Source organism: Thunnus thynnus, chromosome 18, assembly GCF_963924715.1.
Source record: "Thunnus thynnus chromosome 18, fThuThy2.1, whole genome shotgun sequence".
Taxonomy (NCBI): domain Eukaryota; kingdom Metazoa; phylum Chordata; class Actinopteri; order Scombriformes; family Scombridae; genus Thunnus; species Thunnus thynnus.
The window spans coordinates 29,745,613-29,766,736 of record NC_089534.1 but is presented as its reverse complement, the minus strand read 5'-3'; positions in this window follow the sequence as shown (position 1 = coordinate 29,766,736).

The following is a 21,124-nucleotide window of genomic DNA, read 5'->3' as shown; positions in this document are numbered from 1 at the left end:
ACATACAGTATACATGAAAGACTACAATAGAGACGTCATTTAATATGAAAAAATAATGATTTAACTTTCCTCATGTGTGAAGGATAAGACAAAACTGTAAAAAAAATGTGTGCATGAGTGGAAAAATAATCACCTTTAAAGGATTAATTAGTGTTTCTTAAATAAAGGACAAGTGATTTGTGTTGGTTCAGCAGCAAACAGCTGCTACTAGTAAAAATATAACATTCAAATAAAACATTAATTCATATCATGTCACAATGGTGTCTTTCAAGTTCTTACCACAGACAGTCATGTGATGTCACTGACCTGAGACAGAATAATATATACATGTCCAAAATATGGTAAAAATATTGTGGTCGTATTGTGAATGAGGGCTTAACTACAGTAACAGCAGAGAACATGCACAGTTAGTCTGACTTTACTTCCACATGTGATCATAGCCATGTTTGGTGAAAGAGGACAAGACCCAGGCTGCATCCTACTTGTTTCCTCTCTCTGCTCCTTCACTACCACTTATTTCCTAGCAGAAGATAACTGTGAGAAAGTGAGGAAAGTGAACATCACAAGGACAGTGGTTTGTTTTATATCACCATAAATGCTATCATCCATTATAAATGAAGTCAGGAACCACTCACTGAAGTTTATATAGGTAAAAATTAAATGATTGATTAAATTGTTTTCTTCATCTTTATATGAATGAACATGAGTCATAAATACAAAGAATAAGAATACGTATAAACTGTAGTTCTTTCTACTTGTCAGCCATTGCTGATAGAATGTCGAGTCCAGTCAACTTAATTTGTATAACCCAATATCACAAATCACACATTTGCCTCAGGATGCTGTACAACCTGTACAGCAATAAAACACCCTCTATCCTTAGACCCTCAGTTTGAACAAGGAAAAACAGGAGGGGAAAAAATGGAAGAAACATCAGGAAGAGCAACAGATAAGGGATCCCTCTCCCAGGATGGAAAGACAGGGAATAGATGATGTGTGTACAGACTATAACAAGAAAGACAAATTACAGTTTGGAAAACCAGGATGAATTATTGATAGATTGATAACTTATATGAAGAATATATTGGGAGGACTTTGAGCATCTCCCAGCTCCCGTCAAGCAGATAGAGATAGGACCTGAGCCATGTGACCTCCATCACTATGGAGACCTGGAAAGAGGACAGACTACACATACACACATGGGAAACTCACATCACACTATTCACATACACACAGAGGAGGGAGGGACTAGAAACCACACACGCAGGGAGAGAGAGAGAGACAGAGGTGCAGCTGAATCTCCTGCAAACAAACAGCGGGTTAGAGAGATACAATGTTTATCAGAACAATTATAATAATCTCGTTGGCAGGACAGACATGGCTTTTTAATTAGTAAAGCTTGATAATGTCATTGAGACAGAGACTGACCCACTGGGAGGATAATGGTAACACAAAGGCCTGAAATAATCAATTAATAAGCAACTATCTGAATGAATTGAAATCCTAATCCGACAGTGTCAGGGTCGGAGGCCCATTTCCTTGATTTTTAATTTTGAAACTGAAATGTATTTTGGTCAAATACTAACAAACAACAAAAAAGGAAATTACTCCCAACAAAATAGGACAGTAGAAACATAAATATTTTATACTGATGAAGAGGTGTAAGCTGAAGTTAATTGTGCATACCCTATTTATGTCAAAAAGTAACATCAGACATTACATCATCTGTTTTAATGTACACTATGTGCTACACATTTTTTCAGTTTCACACTTCAATTGTTCCATGAATTCAACCCTTTAACAGAAACAACTTCTGTTTAAGAATTACCACCTGGAATTACTTACTCAGGTAGCAATTTGTATTTGAACAGTTTATTGTGAAAATGAAACATGTGGGTTAAAGCTGAGTGCTGCTGTGATTGTGGTGGAGGATTAAGGACACATGTACAGCACATAGCTATTGGGAGTTGATGAAAGTAGGGCAGGAAGGAGAAAAACACAATGAATTTTAGTAGCACATGCCCTCTCCACTCAGAAAGCATGATTTGTGAGCTGAAAGCCACATTCCATGCTGTTAACCATACGCATGCGTTAGGTCTTCATATTTGTAGGTTGGTTAACAGCAGTTGTACAGGATGTGCCACCACTGAGAGACCACTGTGAGACTCCACACAGAGGACGCAAACCAAACAGCAGGCCAGAAACAATGAAGATGAATAAATAAAATGAAATAAAATCATTAAATGAAATACAATAAGTAAAATAAGTTAATACATTTAAATAATAAAACAAAATAAAATAAGGACTGGACCCTCTCTAACTTCTCTTAGACTTAGAAGCAACTTTTACATATTTTATGAATTACTGTTACAATAAAAACGTAGTCCTAAAGAGTCCTAAAGTCTGTACTACCCAAAGCCCAATAGTAATAGATATGAAAATAGGAGTTAGAAGGAATTTCTTTTTAAGTTACTATATCCTATTTAAATACACTCATTATATGCACCCTCTTTAACTCTGATATAAGTTACGCAGGGTTATTTATATTATAATGCATTTGAACAATGCATTATAAGACATGATGTACACACTCAACCTCCAGCAGTTCACTAGCAGTGTGTGACAGCAACAGGTAGCATCACAGTCTGGATATCCAGTTACCTGATATTGTTGTCCTAACAACAGCATTTCATTTAGATTAACAGTGATAATTTGGTGTTATAATAATCAGACTATGTAAAGTCCGGAGGGGCACTTCAGCCGAAGACGGCAAAGGGACAGCAGCTCACGTCACTTTTGCCACTATATCACAGTGCTCTGTCTCCAATGTACCCATAAAAAAACACAAACATGCCAATGTACAGTTTCACTACTCTTCTTCATAAAATCCCATTTTCTTGATTTCAAGGAAAAGGGTGACTAATGTAATGTAATATGTGGCATACTTGAGACTCCACACAGAAATCATTTGGTAATTTCACAGTGTGTATCCATATGAATCTGATTTCTCAACTAAACACATGCATGGATAGTTGGAGTTTGTAGCACAATGTTTTATGTGTGCAGCAGGGCTGTCTGCTCACAGTAGGACCATATGGTGTTCTCTGCTTCACCTTCAGCCTCGCCCACACTCACCCAGCATCACCGTGACTGACCTAGACTTCAACCAGACTTCATCCATCTCTGTGTTCCAGGATGTGCAGGGATTCTATTGCACATGGTGAATTCTTCCAATAAGAGGTGAGCAAACATGTTCCCTTATCACCTGTTTAACAATCCAGGGTGTTGCCACTGTAGGGTGGTAGTCCCTACCTGATTGGGCTGTACACAGGCCACCTGGTATGGTAAAGGCCACCTGATAAAGGTTTTGAGACAGACTTTAACTACATCCCAAATCTGTAATAAAGACTACAGTACAACTCTATATCTCTTAACAATATGTGCATTTTCATTATCTGTATTAGCAAATATGTTTGGTAGAAAAATTCTTAATTATGTTGACAACATAACAACATATTCACTCTCAGAATGAATTTCATACAACACATACATTCTCGGTGTGTTAAGTTAGTTGTTCACAAAATACACAAAATGCTTGGTGTTTGTTGGCTTTACCCTCTGCAGGTCATTCCATTTGACAATTTCTGTAAGGACTTTGTCGTGCCTCCAACTATATTGGTCTTCTCCCAGTGCTTTGGGACATCCAGTCAAGATGTGATTCAGGGAGCAAAGGGTTGCTCCACACTGCTTACAAGATGGGTCTTCTTTGCCCCAGATCTTTAGATTGTTTGGAGTTGGCAAGAGGTCAGCCACAGCATGCAGGAGGAAGGTCAACTTGCCCTGGATGACCTATATTATTGATCTGGCAAAAAATTAGGAAATCAATGGAGCGTGTAACTACGATGTCAAAGAAGTGAACTGTTCATACTGCTTTGCTAAGCTCAGAGTACCAAACTCAGTTGCCATTATTGCCGAGAAGTTTGAGTGTTTGAGTTGACTCCTTACAGTTGAGTCCAGACTTCTAAATGTATCGAGTATTTTGAGTTTTCCAGTGCTGGTTGTTGCACCTCTCAGGTCTCTATAATGCAGGACACTCTAACCAGATGTGTGTGTGTATCAAGTGGTAGTAAATACATTTGCTTCATTATCCTCCCAAAACTGTATGCTAAATACAGCTGATATTTTATTAAATCAATTAGTGTTTTTTTATTTAATTTTGGTAATAATTGTTTTGATGATACATGTGTATGATTTTTACAATAAATATAGAAATGTACCAACTTGTATTTGTATCATGACAAGAAAAGACCTGGTCAATTATGAAAAGTCTGTTTGAAGTTGAAGTTAATTTACATTGTAAATGACCGACAAAGAGACAAAGTCAACTATCTGCTACTGTTAGAGGAAAACCTCCATTAACATATTGTTAAATTGCCAGTAAACATCTACTCCTTCTAAAAAATAATTTATGATTTCTTATGACTCTTAAACAGACACTAACTTATTCAGTGAACATTTAACATAATTCAGTATCAATTTTAGCTCCATGCAAAGTGAATAAATGTGATGTTTCCCAGATAATGCTTGTCTGCTTTAACAACACAGTTTACACATTTTTATAACTGCTGATTTATTAAATTGGAGTTCACACAGTGACACAGACGCCAAATTCAGCAAATGATATATAAAAAGTCTTTTTGTTAGGTAATAAAAATTATTGGTGTCTGATAACCAATAATGATGGACTGCCATTATTTATGGTTAGACATTCTGATTAGGCTACCTCTGTTGTCTTTATCCCTTAATATCTTGGTGTAGTTGGGAAAGATCATGGTTTGGGTTAAAATGATTGCTTTCATTTCAAGGGAGAGTGTTTATTTTTGGAACAAAGGTTTCATTGTGGATTAATGACAATCCGCTTTCTCCTTTGATTCTCAGAGACAGTCATGTTATGGCCACAAGACGTAGCATGCCAAGTAAATGTTAACTAAAAGTAAATGCTAGGTCATTTTAAGTCTTTGACTAAACGGCCGATGCTGCTGTTTTTCTCATGAAGCAGTCTCTCACTGTTGACCACTTGAACCACTTTAACCAATTTGACATGTTGTTGGGCTTGATTATGGGTTTGGACACAAAAACTATATCACTTGAACAAAGAGACAGCAGCCGCTGTTGAGGGGCTGATATCAGATCTGAACATCATAAAGTCCTGAAAATAAATCATGATCCTCCTCCTTCTTATCCCTCACTCACTTGCTCCGTGCTTCCATTTCCCTCTCAATGACAGGCATGCAAGGTCACACACATGCACTGATACCCCCATCTTGTATGGCATCATATGTCACACTTACTGTATTCTACTTCCTCCCGCTCTATTTATATCTGTGATATAATCCGGGGGTCATTACTCTGAACCTCCTGCTGTGTTATCAGAGATGTAAGGACGAGCACATCAGCAGGCAGCCTGTCCACTGGTGTGTGTGTAATACTGGCGATTAGGCACTGGGAGCTCTGCTCACATCGGCTGGTCCTGATGTGGCTTTTATGAAAGAATCCACCGCTCAGCAAGTGCCCCAAAACAACATATATTGACATTCCAGTGACGGCGCCCCCTAGCTGTAGTAATTATGATGACTGAAAAGGGGAAAATCAGGTGACGTTAATATTAGAGATGTCAGTTTTGTTAATTTTGCTTTTGACAGGCTGACATCCATTAACTGGTACCTAAATGGTTAATTTTTAAGAAAAGTTGTGATGAGCTGTCCAGCAGTAAGTGATCTGAGCTTTCTTGACTTTTAGCTCATCCTTCTTCTCATCAAATTGTTAATCAATGTGTTTAGTCACAGTAGCTCTCAATGGCATGAGGTTCGAATATAAATAATACTATGAATATAAGGCAACCTTGATCATAAGATGACTTTATCACAGCATTTTAAATATACTATCTTTTTAAACTTTTACAGACCATTAGTGTATTATCCTTTTAACTTATCACATTAGCTTGTGCAACATATAATAACCTCTTGACTTTGTACTACATTGTAGATTGTAAATAACTTTGGTATACAATGGGGGCAGCACTACCAAGGATTACAAAAAAGGATTATGCATTGTTGTGAGGCTGATCTTTGATATATGTATGGTCACAATAACCAGTAAACTACCAGCTACAACAGGCTGACAGCATAGGAGATGCCCCCACCAACCTGACTCAGCTGTTACACCTGAACACCATGTTCTGTAAAAGCTAGTTAGACAGTGAACAGACAAGTTGAAATGGAGCTAAAAGTGCTGGAGGGTTAAAATGTCCAGCTTCACTGTGTCTTGTATGAAAATAAATAAAGCTCTTTATTGTTTCTTTAAATAAATATAGTATGCATTAATCTTTAGATAGCTGCAGTAACAGATGGGAGATATACTCTGGCCTTGTTAACCACATATGGTTTTATTTTTGCAAAGATTTGGATGAGGAATAACACCAGCCTGCTTTGTGATGGAGGGATTTTGGCCAAGCTGCTACTGCTACCAAAAATATACCAACCACATGTGGAGATACAAGGAAAGCACACACAAACACTCGCACACAGAGGATACTGTACATTTTTCCATGCTGACAGCAGGGGGCAGTGCTTAGCTCCGTGGTTTTGGGTCAGCAGCAGTGTACCCAGAGGCCAAGTCCTCAGGAGGGGACAATAAACCTGAGTGCTTACCTGTGCAAAGCCTGTCTCCACCTGCCAAGCCAGAGCCTGAGGCCATGACACCACACACATCCATCACAACATCCCACCGCCAACAGGAGGACAGAAACCAGGAAATTCTTGTTTATCTAACAGGATCCCCATTCTTTTTAAGAAAACTTTTGAGGACATCAGTGACTTCCAAACATGGATCTTTGCCTGACATGCAGTGCACAGGAAAAGGAGTCAGCAACAGAGGGAAAAGAGAGGAAAGAGAGAGAAAAAGGATGAAGAGAAGGAAGAAAGAGGAGAGAGTAAACTGAGGGAAGAGAAAAAAAGAGAATAGACATTCTGGCTAAAGAAAGAAACAGGAGACTGAGAAGAGGGAGAAGAGGAAATAAAGAAGAGAAAAAAAAGGAAAGAACGAATAAAAAAGAGGGAACCCATAAACAAAGGAGAACAGGCAGAGACAGAGACAGATGTGACAGACAAGTAAAAATCAGACACACAAGGGAGTGAAGAGGAGGGAAGAGAATGAATTTTTGACAGGCTTTGGCACATTTACAGCTTTGTAAATATGGCATTTACATACCTGTGGCTACAGTGCCACATAGCTATAGTGCTATGTAGCACTTAAAATTAAGAAGAGAACCGTCTCTGAACAAATACAGTCTTATTTGGTAGTGAATACACTGTAAAAATGGCTGTGAAATCCACAGTAATTTACTGTGTTTCTGCACAGTTAATATTTTTACAGTATAGTACTGTGTATTAGGCCTAAAAACACAGTAATCATAATGATACTGTAGAAAATCACAGTAACTATTATAATACTGTAGAAAATCACAGTAAGCATTATGATACTGTAGAAAATCACAGTAACCATATGTTACTGTAGAAAATCACAGTAACCATTATATTACTGTTGAAAATCACAGTAACTATTATGTTACTGTAGAAAATCACAGTAACCATTATATTACCGTAGAAAATCACAGTAACTATTTTAGTACTGTAGAAAATCACAGTAACCATATGTTACTGTAAAAAATCACAGTAACCATTATATTACCGTAGAAAATCACAGTAACTATTATAGTACTGTAGAAAATCACAGTAATATTGATCGTACTGCAGACACCATTATGTTACTCTATTTAAGGTAGCAACTTTCCCTTTTGTAAAGATTTAGATATTATTTTGTAATACCTTCAGATAAAACCCTCAAATTCATGGTGCAGATTAAATAATTTAAACATTAGTTTGAAGTAATTATTCTTTTCACATGAATTCAAATACTTCAAGATGAGACCTTGTTTGTTCATGCTTCTACAGGCTGTTACTTTCAGTTTTTAAATTTGTTTCAACGTTTATCAGGTCATGACCTTTTATACAGTCTATAGTCATAACCATAGACTGTATAAAATATGGACATAGTTACCGTGATGTCACCCGTTGGTTTCTGAAGAGCCATTTTGAAGCTCAAAGTGAGCCGCTCTGGCCATCGCCATCTTGGCAGTGTGAATGGCTGAAACAAGCCACCTAGCAGCTGGCGGACCTGTCACTCAAAGCAGCCATGTCCTTCATCATGCATAACTTTATAACTTAATAAAATTTATACGGGTGAGTTATAAAAAAATTCACCCCCGTACAGTTGTCATGAAAGGGGAAACAGTTAACAATAAATAATTGTCATTTAAAGAGTTGGTCCTGCACTCATTTATTGAAATTTAAATGTGGTTTGAAAGTTTACAGCATTATATGAATAACTGTAATCTAATTTACCGCAAAATGTCTGGTACTGTAATCCATTACACAGAAGCATAAAATTACTGTATTTTATTTTACAGTTACGTACAGCTACTGTAACAGTAGATACAGTACCATTAAATTACTGTTTCATTTTACAATTGCTACTGTAAATAAAAAACAGTACACTTACTGTAATTTATTTTACAGTAAGTTTTCTGTGTTTATATTTACAGTAATTAACTGGCAGCAATTGACAAGTAACTTACTGTGAAATAAATTACAATAAGTTACTGTAAAATGAATTGCAGTAAGTTACTTGTCAATTGCTGTCAGTTAATTACTGTAAAAATCACAGTAAGTTATTTTTACAGTGTAGTAAATAAGGAGGTAAATGAAATTGAGTCTTAGCATCAGTCATAGAGGAAGTGAGAGAAAATATGGAGGGGGAGACAGATAAACAAAGAGGATGAACCTGGGGCCAGATGCATAAAACTCTGTGTAGATTCCTGACTAAAACTGTGTGTAGCTACGCACAAAGCCAGAAATATGCAGATGCATATTTACTTCAGATTCATAAAGCTGTGCGTACGCATGGTTCTGTTTTATAAATCTCAGTCACTGGGGAACTGGGCGCACGTGCACGGGCCTCATTTCCACTCCCACAGTTAACCATAAATGGATGAAGACACGCCCAAAACCAGCCGTTTTCATATCAATTCGCTACCTACCCACCAGTCTGTACAGCTGTCCATGAAACAAACGGGCAAGAGGAAGTGCTGTTTCACAGATTGTGTTGCGCCGGCGAGGTTCTCCAACAGCCAGAATAGCTGTCATTACGCGCGACCATTACGCGCGGCTGTGCGGCTCTTTATACCGTCCATATCATTCATTCGTTAAGTGGACCTGTAAACCATCATCAGCAGTGACATCTCAGAAATGTTATCAATGCGTTTGTAGCGCTCATATCTAAAGCGACTTTACAAGGTGTGACACAACTGAGGATAAAATAAAAAGAATATTAAGAGCAAAATAAACTTTTATGTAAATTAAAAGAATGAAAAATTAAACACAAAAGTAATTAATCAATGTTAACTTAAAATGCGCCAGTGCAGCTGGTTGTCAACCTAAACAAACAATGTTTCACTAAAAGACTGCGTCTCTCACCTTATATTTCATCTCCACCTCATCACATCACCCTCAGATGTGTGCGCCTGGTCTATAGTATGCATGAGGTATGCACATTCTCACCGTACATTCTGTGTTTATAAATACCAGTTTATGTGCGGGAAATGGCGTATGCATGGTTTTTGTGCGTACGTATCGTTTATGCATCTGGCCCCTGTCTAATGCATGTGGACAGAGCTGTGTCTGCGTGCTGCTACTGTGTCCCCTGCCTCCAGGCTAAAGCTAGCTAGTCCTGACTCCAGCTCTGTTCTTTACACACACCCATGAGATTATCCATCTGAACATCTTACTCCCAGGAAGACAGCTATATGTGAATTTCTAAAAAGGTTGTACTATTCCTTTAATAGGTTTGTTGCTGAGATATAAAACAAACATCATAATGAATAAGGCAGAATAAAACCGATCTATATGCTTGAATCCAGAAAATGTTAAATTCCAGCAATTTGACAGTTGTCACCACTGACATTTTTGTCTCTGTCTTTGGTGCCTAGGAGTCACTGGAGTGATGTCATCTGTCTGTCAAATATTGTGTACAATACTGATGTCTTTTTGATTCTGTTTATGAGTTCTGAGTTTTTGTCACAATATAGAAAGGATCAGAATGAGAACACAGATTTAAATAAAAAAGCAACAGACTGTTACAGAGTCAGAGTAAGGAGTGAGTAGTAAAAGGTATATTTTTTGCAGTGGACTTTGGTGGGTTCACATTGGGCTGCGGGGGCTGTGGCAGCCAGGCTGGCTTTAGTCCTAGTGTCCCAAACCACTGGCCTACTTCACCTGAAAAACAATGAGACAGAGAGGCAGCTGCAAATCCCATAATCCACACATGCTGCCGGCTGCTGGATGATTAAAGAGGCCAGACACAATCATACTCTCTGCCTTGAATAACACCAATCCCAAATATGCTAATGGTCTCTCTCCATCGAGGGACAGTACCAGATGAAACGAGGGCAAAACCTGTTAAAGGGGAATTCAAAACTTACTTTTAGGTTGTTAATCACTGAAAGCAGACATTTGTCTGTTAGCGGAACAGCTATACATTTTTTCCCAACATCTTTAGCATTGCAACATCAGAATAGCATATTACACCTTCTTTGATAAAATAAAAAACAAAAACAAAAAAGATTCACTCCCTGCTAGTGGTATCTCTCCATACAGATGTTTTATTTTTATTTGTCCAGGTTTTGAGAACTCAGTCTCTGATAAACAATGTCTCCAGTCTCTCTGAATTAGCCACAGACCTCATAGTCAACAATTTTCTGTGGAAACTCCTTCTGCTGAATAAATTGTTATCCATGTTAATTTAGTTGAAGTGACCCATTAAATGTTAGTAATACTTCAGAGAGGCTATAACATAGCCTACAACACAATATTCTGGAAGAAAAACAAAGCTTAGTTCCACTCTTTACCATCCTCATAGAATGCCTTGAAGTCTAGTGGACTAAAAGGCACATAGGACTTAATGCTACTGTATTATTTAACCCCAAAAACATTGCACAGATATTATTTTTTGTCGTAGTGACTTCCTGTAAACAGTAGAAATATGCTACAAAGTAATCTACCAGGAATGTGTGCCTACATAGATTTGATTGGCCAAATTTGCTTCAAAAATTGAACTAGGTTCAACTGGTTTGCCTGATGACTCAGTATGGAGAGAAATTAGGCTCAATAGAGCTGACAAACGTGTATTACATGATCTACAAATAAAAACACATTATATTGCAGTTTGTGCGTAATTTATTGTGTTCACAAATGCATTGTCCAATCCACACACAAATACCAAACTATTTGAACAAATGTAAAACAATTTTACAAATAAATACATTGCAACTTGCATTAATATCAGTATTTTACATATATATACAGTATATTCAACTTCAAGTTCATAGATCTGTCAAGTTCTTTTGCATTTTTTTTACAGATTGTTAAATGTGTGTGCACTGATCACCTGACACGTGTGGATGGGGTTACCTTTGTGTGTGGGGTTTTGAGACTATTTTCACACTCTCCAAACCTCAAATGTATGCTGCATGTAAATTCTTTTCAGCACATTCCTGCCTAATTTCAAAACAGGAAAGACATTTTTACGAAAAGATGAAATAGCTTGTCACCCCATGATTAGACAATAATTGAAGTCCCCCACCACTCAAAAATCTGTTTTTCTTATTGTTAAGTCACTTGTATGTTTGAGCTTCACTGTGCAGAATGATGTATGTGCAGAATTTGAAACTAGAAGGTTGTTTTGACATTTATTTGAAGAGAGAAGAAAGTTTCAGTGCAGAGGTCTCACTGCAATGTTTAATTTTATTGTTTTATTGTTTTTATTGTTATTGTACTGCTTTATGTATTGTAGCGTGTCTGTAGGTTATTAGTGTAAGCCTATATGCGCTAGCTAGGTGGGGCAAGTTGGCACTAGCTTGCCAGTTACAATGATAGTTATCTTTAAATTAAACAGATGTAAAGTTTGCCTGACTGCACTGATAGGTATTTAAAGATTTAATGTTATGGTGTTTTGTGGTTTGTATTTTCATTGTTTTGTTCGTTTTCCTCTAGCAGTTAATAACGTTTATTTTCAGTATGTTTATAACAGTTCATAACGTTTATTTTCAGTTGTTTACAACGGTTATAGAACATAGTCAGTTAGAGCCAGAGCCCGAACAGCTGATTAGCAGCACTGTTGTTTACCGTTGTCTTTTATTGTAATTTTACCGTTGTCTTTTTATTGATTATATTGTAATGTAAATGTTGCGTGATTGAAGTTATGAGGGAATGAGATCATTGTTTTATTCCTGGAATGATAAGAATTGTAGATAAGACTGATATAGCACTTTCAACACTCTGTTACTCATTTTAAGCCTATTTTATGTATTTATATATTTTGTGATTCTTTTAGCCTATTGATTTTAAATGGAAATAGCTAGTTTATACATGATTACTGTATTTTGAATTATTGAATTTTTATATTATATTGTTATTGTTTTGCATTGTTATATTGTTCCAACTAATTTAAGTTGGCAGTTAACGTTAAAGGAGTAAAGCCACTGAAGATCAGCCGACTCACACAGTGTCAATTTGTTCTTTCAGAATAAATTATTTTTCTAAAATATGTCACCCCTCGAGTGAGCTTCCACTCTATGGGCGTAACATTTGCACATGCCCACAAATGACCGTCTGTTCTGTAGCCATTGTTGCTAAGGTGTTTTCATGGGTTATTTGTGTTGTCCACTGTCATACAGTGGAAACCGCTTTAGTGATCACGGTAACAGTGATCAACCGTTTATATGGATCAAAAAGCTTGGGACAGAATCATTCCTATACTAATGCTGTTTAAATAATTTGCTTAGAGCAATCAAGTAGTCCGCTTACAGTGTTCATTTTGGGTCTTTTCATACATGAAGACATGAGAAAGAAAATTAAAACAAAATTCTATTTCTTTTGTACCTCACTCCCATGAGGTAGCAGCTGCAGCACCATTATCAGGCACTGCGGCGCACCTCTGCAGGGTTGTGTGGAGGTTCAAAAGTTGATTCTGGTTCAACTTTCTTGCTGTGGACCACTGTGGCCTCCACCGCTGCAGCCTAAATGCAAAACCTGTCTGTTTTGGGCTGGTAACCTGAGGCTGGTGCTGCGTGCACATTAAGATCATAAAGGGAAAACGAGTCATTTTCTCTCAATGAAAAACATAATCTCCTTGAAACTTATGACAAACTGCCAAAAATGAGCCAACGAGATGCAGCAGCGAAACAAGCGTTTAAGCAGCTGTACTGTATTTTGAAACAGTCAATAAGATTCAGTAAATACCAAAGCTGCCTGTTGCATTATTTTATATTCATGTAAAAAAATATACAAATGTCAATTAGATGGTAATCTGCATGAGAAATTACGGAGGAGAAAAAAACCCGGTTATAATAATCATCTGCTTATAGTGATCATTTTAACCTGGACAGACGTGATTACTATAGGTGGTTTCCACTGTATTTTGGATCGGATTCCAGCTCCTACATGTACAAGTGTCAGGGTTTTCGCTGCCTATCTAACTCAAAGGCCTTAGTCAAAAATTCTGGCAAAACAAAAAAGGCGGGCACTTTGAGGGCAGTGTAGCACCAGGACAGTGCACAGTGCACACAAGCTGAGTTAATCTCCAAAAAAGCAGTAACAAATGAGGTTGGTGGACCAACACACACCGCAGCACTTAAACAACTTAAACCAAATGTGGTGCTAAGAAAATAACTCAGTGCTCAGTCTGTTTCACCTCAAAAACCCTGCATCCGCTCAGCGTCTTGGACAACAATGGCTTTCCCCGGAGCTAAAGGCAGAGAGGCTGCTCTCCACTGCTGGAGACATGATGTTAATAACAACACAGTGGAGCAATCCGCCTTCTCCTCATTTTGTTATTCTCATACAGGCAGGAAACTAACTTGCTTTCATATTAATTAATTAATTAATTAATTAATTAATGCAATTAACTTTTTAAAACAAAAAGGTTGATGACCATTTATCTTATCTGCCAGTTTCATATTGTATTTCAGTGGACTAAGGACACCAGTGAATGGTTTGGCACACTGTATACTGGAGCAAGAGACTGAAAATAGTGCCCCCTTTTCTATTCATTCAATCGAGAATTGGTTTTGAATCGAGAATCAATTCTAAATTAAATTGGCACCCAAGTATTGTGATAGTATTGAATCGGGAGATAAGCATATCATCCCAGGCCTACAAAACACCTAATGAGTTTATGGTCTCAACAGCTAGTTTCAATCTTTCAATACAGCATGATTATATATATAAATTATGGCCACATTTAGAGTAAAATAGACGATAAAGCAGGGTATGCTTTAGGGCATGGCTACTTTGTGATTGATAAGTCAGTGTGTGAGGTACTGTAGTTGGACCCTGGGGAGCTCCTCCCCAACTCGACGCTCTTGTCCAAATATGGTCAATTCACTTCTGGCTCCAAAAAAACAAGATGCTGATGGTCAAAATGCCAAACTCAAGGCTTCAAAAGGGGAGTCTACGAACCTATGGGTGATGTCGTGGTGCCTATGCCTATTATTTTTATACAGTCTATAGTGCACACACAAACTGTACGCTACACCACACACTCTAGCCTTTGCCACCTTTGTCTCAAAAAAATCCAGGGCAAACCCTGGATATATTTGAGAGGTTTCCATTTCGACTAAAGAACAAGAAAAAGTAGTGAAATCCTGCTACTACTGTTTGTTTAGGTAGCCTCCTGAGCTGTCAAAAGTCGCTGAGGGGCTTATCAGGAACTTATCCGAACACAATGGGCTTATCAGGAGGGGGGCCTTAAGGAGACAGGAGCTAACACAGCCTATTTCAGTCAGAGGCTGAACTGAGGGGCTGCAAAAGAACATTATTTGAACTGTAAATTGTGCAAAGATATTCTAGTAGAGCCCCAGAATATAAATATGGACCTGTAAATGTGCAGAATATGTCCCCTTTAACATTTCACTTCAACACATGAGACAAAAACTGTCCTCATGAAAAAATGACAGCATTGGTTGTTTGTTCAAATGCCTAAAATAACTCATGTTGAAGTTTTCTTGAAGGAAATACAGACCAATGACTTGAATGAATTTGTGGTAGAAGAGATAGCAGTGATTTTAGTATAAATTCAAAAGCTAAGCTACAAATCCATCGACTGATCATGGGAACTGTCAAGGAGGTGATCTGTATAAATGATATATATAATTATGCAAGATTATTTGATAAGCATGAACATACTGTATGTGCATCATGCTGATCCATCAGAAAGTGAAATAAAGTTAAAACAGAGGTCTGTCCTTCTGTGAATATTGCAATGGTTCCTCATCAAGAAGTGAATAAAATGTAGTAATCCTGCAGTAACTAACCTATAATATTACTGCACAAGATTCCTGGCTGGATACATAAACTGTTCATAGAAAGTGGGATGAATGGTGTCAGATTGTGACACAGTGATCCAGTTTGCTGAACTATCCTCAGACTGTGCTCTAGCATATGATGTACCAGTTTTAAGTGAGGAGTCATCCTGAGATTTACAGGCAGGGTAAAGCCCAAGCTCTGCTGCACTAATCTTACTCCGTCATCTGGGCCCCAGGAGGCCCCTCACAGCAGTCCAGACTGACTGTAACTCAGCAAACCAGGACTGCAGTCACACACATACACACACCAGGTGGCTGACAGCTTTGCAGCCTCACTGGACTCTGCTTTTCCAGTTGGGTTGGGTTAAAGGGTGGGATTGAGGATGTCCTGTTGCCGAAAACCAGTAAGTTCTAGATCCTCCAGAATATCCTCTATATAAGATTGTACCGTACCATTTCGTCACACTGCATTTGGGCAGTCAGCTTTCTCTGTGAAAGCCAAAACTCAGTGGAATGTCCTACCTGATGATATGAAGAACTGTAGTTAAACCAATACATTCAAGGCCAAATTAAAAATCTACTAAAGACCAATCAGCTCTGTGACCACTGAGTCTAAACTTCATCTATGGTCTTCTCATTAGCGCAGGTAGTCTTGCTTTTAACTTAACAAGTTTACATTATTAATTTCTAATTGACATCGTGGGTATATGTGATGTGCTGTTGTGTGTAGCTTTATATTTTATGTGGTGTGTTCTGTATGTTTTTTGCTTTGTACTGTTTGTTGTTGTGCTGTTGTATGTTTTGATTGTAGGGGACTGCGGATGTAAATTAGCGTTGAGCTAACTCCGTTGCAGGGCATCTTTTATGTTAAAAACGGTACACTGTACCAATATATAAATACAATCTGAAAAAAAAAAGAACCGTCCTTTCTCCCTGATGACTGCATGATGGTCACACTGCTGGCCCAGAGCATCCTGGGTAATGGCGGTATGGTGAGCACTTCCAGGTGTCAGCACATTGCACCCTGGGATGCCACAGCACATATTTCACAGCACCACAGTCTGTCACATCACGGAGTGACCTCCAAACCTGCATGTCAGCAGGATGACCCATGATGTCACATGGTGTGATGCTGAGATGAGGACGAAGCTGGAACAACAGACACAGAACACAACAACAAATACAAACACAGCTCGCTCATTGGTTGTTTGTTTTGCTGTGTGTGACCTCTAAAGGGGCTGGGAGTGGACCAAACGGAGGACACCAGGGGGGTGTTCCATCAAGCTGGCTAATGGTATAGCCTGGCTTACTTCAATAAGCGTTGCTAATTTAAGTGAGTGTTCCGTTCCATCACTGAAGCTTATATGAGTCCCAGCTCAGTAACCATGGTAACTTAGTCAGCAGAACTAGCCTGCTCCGTGGCAGGCTAACTGTAGAGCTTAAATCAGCTGCATGTCAAAGAATGTCTGACGGACAGAAACAGACTCTCAAAAGACACTTCCATCAAGTGTCTTTTCACACTCTCATCACTTGTTTGTGTTCAGGAAACATAAAATAGAAGAACTGTGAGGCACTTTTACAAAAATACTGAAGTAAATCCCCATTTTATTCGTTGTCACTCCTGTGTTGGAGTGAACCATTTTATTTAAAAGCTTAGTGTTTGTAATTTAAGAAATAAAAGTGTCAGCGTTATTTTGTAGTTATTTATTTTTTCATCCACTCATTTTGTTCGTGCTGTGAAGACAAAAAGAAAATGAAATAAAGTCCAAACCATGCCCTTCTGTGTTTAAATACAGTGGTAACTGCTTATAGTAAGCAAAATTCACCGCTCAGAACCTACTGCTTCTAAAATGCTCACAATGCGTTTGAAACAGCTGTACTGTATTTTGAAACAGTCAATAAAATTCAGTAACTCTATATTCATGTAGGCTAATAAATATACAAACTTCAATTAGATGATATTCTAAATGAGAAATAAAGAAAAAGAAAAGGTTGTGATAGTATAGTGATATTTGACCCAGACAGATGTGATCACTCTAAGTGGTTTCCACTGTACTTATATCCTTCTCCAGTTTTTTTTTATCTCCAACTGCAACTTAATTTTTATCTTTCATTGATGCCTGTAAATGGACATTTTGTGGAAGAGAAAATGTGTCAAAGAGTATGATAATGTTGGTAAGTTGGTTCTCTTAAGTTGCCTACACCAGAATTTTAATTATACATCCGATATTATCTAGCCTAGTGATAATATAACCACAGTCACTGATCTGAATGCTCATTTATTAACAAATAAAGATAAAATCATGACCAGGGACAAGTGCTGCTCTTCACTTTCCCCACACAGACTCATCAAGCCAGATGTTGGATTGAACTGACAACCTTCTAGTTATAAGTTCACTCCTCTAACCAGGTATACATTTAACCTGTCATCAATTTTGTGCCAAGCCATCTCCTTCACCTTGTTAATTGTAGCAGTATTACTCTTTTTGGTGAAAACTCCTTTATATTCTTCATATAGTTTCATCAGCAGGTTTGTTCTTCTGCGGAGAAGATTACCACTCTAGTTTTCCCTTCTTTTTGCAATCGACTGTTCTGGGCTGCTTATGTACTCCATGCACGCGCACACTGCAAGCTTATTCCAGTCTGGCTAGATTTAGTGTTGACTAGATGCAGCTAAGCTGCGTTAGTGAAACGGCCTGAGCCTCAAGTGAAAGTTGACATTAATTCTATCCAGGCTTTTTCAAGTAAGCGCAGCTTTCTTGAGCTACATTAATGGAATACCCCTCTGGATTCAGATGATCTGAACGCAAACCACTTTAAACAACAACTACAGTCAATGTCCAGTCACATGGTAGTTGCAGTGTGGCAGAATATTGTAGTAGTTGACTTCTGACAACTACACTGAAGATATGACTGAGTTAGGCCTTTTTCCTGATACAAAAGTTCAAAGAATCTTCTGCATATTTTAGCTGCAGCTTCTCCTATGTCATTGATGTTGGTTAACAGTGATAAAGCAAATCAACAAGTCTTACAAAGGTCATTTATCCTTAACACTCCTGCATCAAAACTTTAAGGTGTGACTTGAAAGTTGAATGTGGCAGGAATAGTTGAAAAGGACTTTAAAAATGGTCATTTTATACAGTATAATTCTGCACCCACCCCACCTGCACCTTCTACCTCCCTCTACGTCCCAAAGCCACTTACAAGAAGCCACTGTCTTTTGGCACCATCATCAACAGGATTATATATGGAGGTTGGGGGTGAACTGCTGTGACGGCCAAGCAGTTTGTCATGGATGACACTTTGCTGGATAGATCCAGCATGCTGAGGGAAGAAGATGCAAGACTCTGGTTCTAATATTTTCCTACACACAGTGCAAGTCTAGCATACAAGAGAGAATCCTATTCTGTATATCTTTGTGTAGAAGGACTGCAGTCACACAAGGATTTAGGTTACTCTGTGTAATGTCAATTAGTTCTCATCAGAATCAAGATAACCAATCTAACATAGTCCAGATTTAACTGCTAGCGATATCTTCCTGTTAAAAGGAGTTCCTGTGTGCCCATTTCAACAACATATTTTGTAAACATATTTTACTGCATGGACAATTGATCATATCATCTTTTTCTCTTTGTTTTTTGTCCTACAGGTTTTTAGTGAAATTTACAATTTGTGTTCCTTGTGAATTTGCAGTTGACACAATCTCTACACTTAACCCAGCAGGTATTTGACTTGTGAATTTATTGCAGATATGTGGACCCACTTTGACATCTATCTTTAACGTTCCTCCCTCACTCTGGTTTATTTCAACCTGATGTATTTCCCATAAATGTGGCCATTGCGACTCTTTGTCATGCTAATTTTGCTCTCTCCAGCTCTGTTATAGGGATTTCGGCAATTCACAAAAAGATGTTTATTGCACAAAACGATGAACATCAGAATAAGCTGCTGAGACTCTTTCCCAATAAATATGATTTTTACATGAGTTGCTTCAAAAGTTTGTTTCTGAGTCTCAAAATCAAGGCACATGCTGTGAATTTTCTGTACCGCTACACCCCTAGTGCTCAGGGTTCAAGTCCCTGTTGGTGCATATCTTCAGTTAAATGAGGTGGTAAAAGGAGTTGGTAATAGACGGTTTCAGGCACATAGTTAGGTGAAGTAAAAAGTGGTGACAATAAGATGAGTAGATAAGTGGAGTAGGGGATTACAGGTAATAAAGGGGATAAATGCAGATAGATAAGTGGCAGCAGTATGATTAGCTGAGGATCAGTAGGTGGTGAGAATAAACTGAGCAGATGTAAATTATGTAAAATCAAAATGACTGGTAATAAGTAGGCTAGGTGTGGTTAGTTGAGAAGAAACTGAATAGACTGGAGTTGCCAAATTTGGTTCTGAACAGGTTTTTTTTTGGTTGCAAATTTAGGTACAAATTCAGGCAGGGCAAAATAGTTAGAATGAAAATAGGTAAACTGTAGCAACTTAAAATAAAAACCAGTGTAGATAGGTTTTGCTGCAGGTTGCTGAGAGGCAGCACTCTGATTTTACTGACTGATCTGCCCCGACACACAGACACGTGCTTATTAGCCTTTCTGCCTGCTAAGGTCACACCTGTTCTGTCCTCACCTGCAGTGACAAACTCTCACAACTCCCACACGAAAAGACAGATATCAAGAGGGGTAGATCTGCACGTGAAATAAACTGATGTGCTCTAAGTACCGTGTTTAACAAATGATTAGTCAATGTTTCCATCCAGGACTACTTGAGAACACTGGAGGAGAGGGGAACCCATTCAATTTACCCTGCACAGTTTGTACCTGCTGCCTGACCTGCTTCTTTCTCTGTCTCTCCTTATTCTCCCTATTGTTGATGTTTTTCTTAAATTATTTCACACTCTGTTAACGACACTTTTGTGCTCATATTAGACTGAATTATGCCTTTTGAGAGACAGCCATAAATCAATAATCCTGTTGTCTCCACGCTAGTGGTGTGTCTTGTGGCAATGTCAGTCCACCACTTTGGTCCAAACATCTCAACAACTATATGATGGATTACCATTAAATGCAATAATTTGGATGCAGTAGTGCAAATGAATCTGTGGGGGATATTTATGAAGCCTGTCACAAATGACTGTGCAGGGGTTCCACCAATGTTTTAATTTAACCTGGTATTTACCTAGACTACAGATCTGAGACTATCTACAGTTCATCTGATTGGCATAAAGTACTGCTAAACCAGTCCAGTCTCACATCAAAATGTATAATAGCTATATTGGTCCACAGTGCAAAATGTATTAGTTTCACAATCAGGGCTCTAAAATTGTGAGATGCTTATGTTTTTTTGGCCTATTCTTTTCTATTGGCCTGCATTCATGTCATGTGACTGTCAAGTTTCTGTCTGTGACTGTCAAGTTTCTGTCTGTCTTTCTTTTATTCTCAGCGGAAAATGCAATATTTCTAGCGAGAAATGTGCATTTTTTATTAATCTTTGTTCAGTGAATGTATATGATGTTTAGTTCATTAGTTATTACAAATGTTGTTTCAGGTCTCTTGCTATGGTGGTTGCTATGGACCCTGCTGTTGCTGAAACCTTTGCATTGTGTAGTTATCTGAGCTATTAAGTTATTTGTGTTATTTTATGTAACTGTTT